Source organism: Canis aureus, chromosome 5 (genome assembly GCF_053574225.1).
Source record: "Canis aureus isolate CA01 chromosome 5, VMU_Caureus_v.1.0, whole genome shotgun sequence".
Lineage (NCBI taxonomy): Eukaryota > Metazoa > Chordata > Mammalia > Carnivora > Canidae > Canis > Canis aureus.
This window is the reverse complement of record NC_135615.1, coordinates 18384109-18389504: the sequence shown is the minus strand read 5'-3', so window position 1 is coordinate 18389504 and position 5396 is coordinate 18384109. Positions and strand designations below refer to the sequence as shown.

General features: G+C 47.8%; 1 pseudogene; it reads left to right on the top strand.

Moving 5' to 3' along the window:
• Window positions 1–1604: 1604 nt before the first annotated feature.
• LOC144313346 (DNA (cytosine-5)-methyltransferase 3A pseudogene) lies at window positions 1605–4663 on the top strand (annotated as a pseudogene).
• The last annotated feature ends 733 nt before the right edge of the window (window positions 4664–5396 follow it).

The window sequence follows — 5396 nt, the reverse complement described above, 5'->3', positions numbered from 1 at the left end:
TGTAAAATGTGCTTTTAATGTTTACTGTGCCCCTCTAGTCCATTCTCTGTTTCTTACTAGCTGCCCCCCACTCCCAGCCTCTATCACACGCAAACTTCAAGTGTGTCTTTTGACCCATTCTGTTCACTTTCAAGTATGTCAACAAGCAAGAGAGAGAAAGCGAGCCACATGTGCACGTATGCGAGAATGCGCACAAGTGCTAGAATGCGCAGAGGGAGATGGAGAGAGAAATTTTAGCAGACTCCCCACAGAGTGTGGAGCCCTGTGAAGGATCCGGGGTCCCGACCCTGAGATCAGGACCTGAGCCCAAACCAGGAGTCGGGGTGTAACCAACTGAGCCACCCAGGGGCCCAGGTAGAGACCTCTTCTTAATTGGCTTTGACTTTATTTGACCATGGTAGGAGCCAGTATATTGAAAGGGTTAAAGCAGCAGAATGATGATGTCAGACTGGTTTTTTTTCAGAAGTAAAATTTAGTTGCTACGGAGATGGGATGGGCCTGGAGATTTCCAGGTCAAGACAATGGCAATGAACCCATGGGTGAGGGAAGGAAAGTGATTTTTGTTTTGAGAAAGGGAGTTGGATGCTCAGCCTGCCCTCACCATCAGGGTGATGTTTCTCAACGTATTGAAACTCCTCCCCCGTGTTGGTTAAACCTCAGCTCCTAGATACCACATCCACTAATCCAACCACCAGATTGTTGATGCCAGGCCATTGGGGGTTGAGAGAGGGCTCCAGAGACCTGCACAAGCCCTGACCTACCACTTCTGACATAATTGAATATCTTCTCATAAGAAAGGTGATTTTAGTTTTATGTTCATTTGCTATTTGGCAGTTAACCAAGTAGAACTTCCTACTGTGTAGTTGGATACATGGATCTTGAGGATAATTAGGAAGTTCTAGGTTGTAGGTAATAGACTTGGGAGTCGGGTAGCCAGATAAAATACAAGGCATCCAGTTTAATTTGAACTTAAGAGAAACAGTAATTTATTTATTTTTTTTTTTAGTGGACGTATGAACTGTGCTGTCTTTTTATATTTCCTTTTGTGAAATCTCGCAACTCTGATTGGGGTGTCATCAACATTTAGATAGTAACTCTTTGTAACCACTTTATTGAGACATATATCAGACAGTTTACCCATTTCAAGTATATGTGCAAGGATGTGAAGTGTACGCACAAAGTGATGCAGCCACCTCCACGATTCTAGAATAATTTCATCTCCTCCCAACAAACCCCTGTCTCATGTAGCTGTCTACCGCTAATCCTTCATCCTCTGACCCTTCCTCACTCCAGCCCTATGCAACCACTAATCTACTTTCTGTTTCTATTTACCTGTTTTGGACAATTCATGTAAATGGAATCATATGGTGGGTAGATTTGTTTGCCATCGGCTCCTGTCACTTAGCTTAATCCACATGATAATACGTAGTAATACTTCATACCTTTCTATGGCCCGGTAGTATTTATGGATATACCAGCTTTGTTAACCTCTTTATCCAGCTTTGGGCATTTGGGTCATTTCTACCTATTGCCTATGATGAATAATGCTGCTAAGAATCTTCACATAGAGGGGCTGCACGTGGCCTTATGGGCTGAGAAGAAAAGCCAAGGTGATCGCAGTAATGAATGCTGTGGAAGAAAACCAGGGGTCTGGCGAGTCTCAGAAGGTGGAGGAGGCCAGTCCTCCTGCAATGCAGCAGCCCACCAACCCTGCATCCCCCACTGTGGCCACCACACCTGAGCCCGTGGGGGCAGATGCTGGGGACAAGAACACCACCAAATCAGCCAACGATGAGCTGGCCTACGAGGACGGCCGGGGCTTTGGCACTGGGGAGCTGGTGTGGGGGAAACGTCGGGGCTTCTCCTGGTGGCCAGGCCGCATTGTGTCTTGGTGGATGACAGGCCGGAGCTGAGGAGCTGAAGGCACCCGCTGGGTCATGTGGTTTGGAGATGGCAAGTTCTTGATGGTGTGTGTTGAGAAATTGATGCCGCTGAGCTCCTTCTGCAGTGCTTTCCACCAGGCCACATACAACAAGCAGCCCATGTACCGCAAAGCCATCTATGAAGTCCTGCAGGTGGCCTGTAGCCATGCAGGGAAGTTGTTCCCAGCGTGCCACGACCGCGATGAGAGCGACACTGCCAAGTCCGTGGAGGTGCAGAACAAACAGATGATCGAGTGGTCTCTCGGAGGGTTCCAGCCTTCTGGCCCCAAGGGCCTGAAGCCACCCGAAGAAGAGAAGAACCCCTACAAAGAAGTTTACACAGACATGTGGGTCGAACCTGAGGCAGCTGCCTATGCACCACCCCCACCAGCCAAAAAGCCCCGAAAGAGTACGACTGAGAAGCCTAAGATCATTGATGAACGCACAAGAGAGCAGCTGGTGTACGACGTGCGGCAGAAGTGCCGGAACATCGACATTTGCATCTCTTGTGGGAGCCTCAACGTTACCCTGGAACACCCTCTCTTTGTTGGAGAAATGTGCCAAAACTGTAAGAATTGCTTCCTGGAGTGTGCATACGTATCACCACAATGATGACAGCTACCAGCCCTACCACACCATTTGCTGTGGGGGGTGGGGCGCAAGGTGCTCATGTGTGGGAACAATAACTGCTGCAGGTGTTTTTGTGTGGAGGGTGTGGATCTCTTATTGGGGCTGGGGGCCACCTGGCAGCCATCAAGGAGGACCCCTGGAACTGCTACATGTGTGGGCACAAGGGCACTTATGGGCTACTGCGGCAGCGGGACGACTGGCCCTCATGGCTCCAGGTGTTCTTCACCAACAGCCACGACCAGGAATTTGACCCTATGAAGGTTTACCTGCCTGTCCCAGCTGAGAAGAGGAAGCCCATCCGGGTGCTGTCTCTATTTGATGGAATTGCTACAGGGCTTCTGGTGCTGAAGGATTTGGGGATTCAGGTGGACTGCTACATCGCCTCCGAGGTGTGCAAGGACTCCATCACGGTGGGGAAGATCATGTATGTTGGGGACGTCTGCAGCATCACGCAGAAGCATATCCAGGAGTGGGGCCCGTTGGATCTGGTGATTGGGGGCAGTCCTTGCAATGGTCTCTCCATCATCAATCCTGCCCATAAAGGACTCTACGAGGGCACTGGCCGGCTCTTCTTTGAGTTCTACCACCTGCTGCATGATGCGCGGCCCAAGGAGGGAGATGACCGCCCCTTCTTCCGGCTCTTTGAGAATGTGGTGGCCATGGGCATTAGCGACAAGAGGGACATCTCGCGAATTCTCGAGTCCAACCCTATGATGATTAATGCCAAAGAAGTGTCAGCTGCACACAGGGCCCACTACTTCTGGGGGAACCTTCCTGGTATGAACAGGAGGCCATTGGCATCCACTGTGAATGATAAGCTGGAGCTGCAGGAGTGTCTGGAGCACGGCTGGATAGCCAAGTTCAGCAAAGTGAGGACCATTACTACTAGGTCGAACTCCATAATGCAGGGCAAAGACCAGCATGTCCCCGTCTTCATGAATGAGAAAGAGGACATCTTATGGTGCACTAAAATGGAAAGGGTGTTTGGCTTCCCTGTCCACTATACTGATGTCTCCAACATGAGCCACTTGGTGATGCAGAGACTGCTGGGCTGGTCGTGGAGCGTGCCGGTCATCCACCACCTCTTCGCTCTGCTGAAGGAATATTTTGTTTGTGTGTAAGGGACATGAGGGCAGACTGAGGTAGTGATACAAAGTTAAACAAGGAAACACAAAACACAACAAAACACTGACAACATGAAGATGGAGAGAAGTATCCGCACGCAGAAGAGAAAAAGGAAATTTAAAACAAAACCAGAGGCGGAAGTACCAGAGGGCTTTGCCTTGCACAAAGGGTTGCACATCATCTCCTGATTTTTCAATGTTAATCTTCAGTCCTTTTTAAAAACAAAACCAAGGTCCCTCCTGTCTCCCCCTCCCCTTTTTGTAGGTCAAACCTTTTGTTTTCTACTCTTTTCAGAGGGGTTTTCTGTTTGGATTTTTGTTTCTTGCTGTGATTGAAACAAAGAGGGTTTATTGCAGCAAAAACCAGTAACAGGACATAGCAACAATACCTTGCAGAGGAAGGACAGGAGGGAAAAAAAAGGAAATTCTACAGAAATCTATATATTGGAGTTTTTTTCCAGCTATGTATGTTTTGTTGTCTTCTCTAGCCTGATCAGATAGGAGCACAAGCAGGGGGTGGAAAATAGTGATGCTCAGCAGCAGACTTTCCTTCCAGCTGCTGAGCTCTCTTGCCAGCACCATTCCTGGTCATGCAGAACAGAGCCCAATGAGCAGCAGGGAGACAGATCACACAAGACCCTTTTATGCAGTATTTCAGGTGCTTACCACACAGGAAACCTTGAAGAAGATCCATTTCTATAAGCCGCTGTTACCTCTTCCAGTTTGTGTGTGTGTGTGTGTTTATGTGTATGTGTGTGTGTATATATATATATATAAATGACAGATATGAGATATATATAAAAGGTACTGTTAATTACTGTACAACCTGACTTCATAATGGTGCTTTAAAACAGCAAGGTGAGTAAAAACATCAGCTTCCACGTTGCCTTATGTGCAAAGGGTTTTAACGTTGGATGAAGGGAGGCAGCTTGAAGGTGAATCGTTGCCATTCATGGCGGGCTTTCCCTCTAGTGTTTAACAAGGTGAAGGAGGAGAATTTGGGACCACGTACTCCTGCTTCTCCCTGCCAAAAACGGTATGAGGTGAGATGGGGTGGGTCGGACCGTGGAGGGTTGAGAGTGGGATTCATCCAGGCTCACGCAATAACCTTTCGACTTTTTTTTCCAAAAAAAAGGAGACTCCCTCGGCAAGATGGCAGTTAAAAGGGGTCTTCATTCCCAGTTTCTCACATTAGGCAATTCAAGGGCTCCTTGTGGTGGGATCAGAAATTATCCAGAGTGTGGGAAAGTGACCGTTAAAAACCCCACCTGGAGAAAAAACAACAACAACATACAAAATGAAAAAAAAAAAAGAGAATCTTCACATACAGGTATTTATGTGGACATATTTTCATTTCTGGGGGCTATGTATGTAGGAGCGGAATTGCTGGGTTAAGTGCTAAGTCTGTGTTTAACACTTAGAAGAACCAGCAGTTTCCCAAGGTGGCTCCACTGTTTTGTATTCTCACCAGCAGTGTGTGAGGCTTCTGATTTCTGTATGCTTGTCAACCCTATTTTTTAAAAAAAGATTTTATTTGAGAGAGAGAGCAAGAGAGCGAGCAGGGAGGTGGGCAGTGGTGAGGGAGAGGGGCAGAGAGGAAATCTCAAGCTGACTCCTTGTGAACACAGACCCTGATTTGGGGCTCAATCTCACACGACCCTGGTATCATGACTTGAGTCAAAATCAAGAGTCGGCTGTTTAACCAACTGAGCCGCTGAAG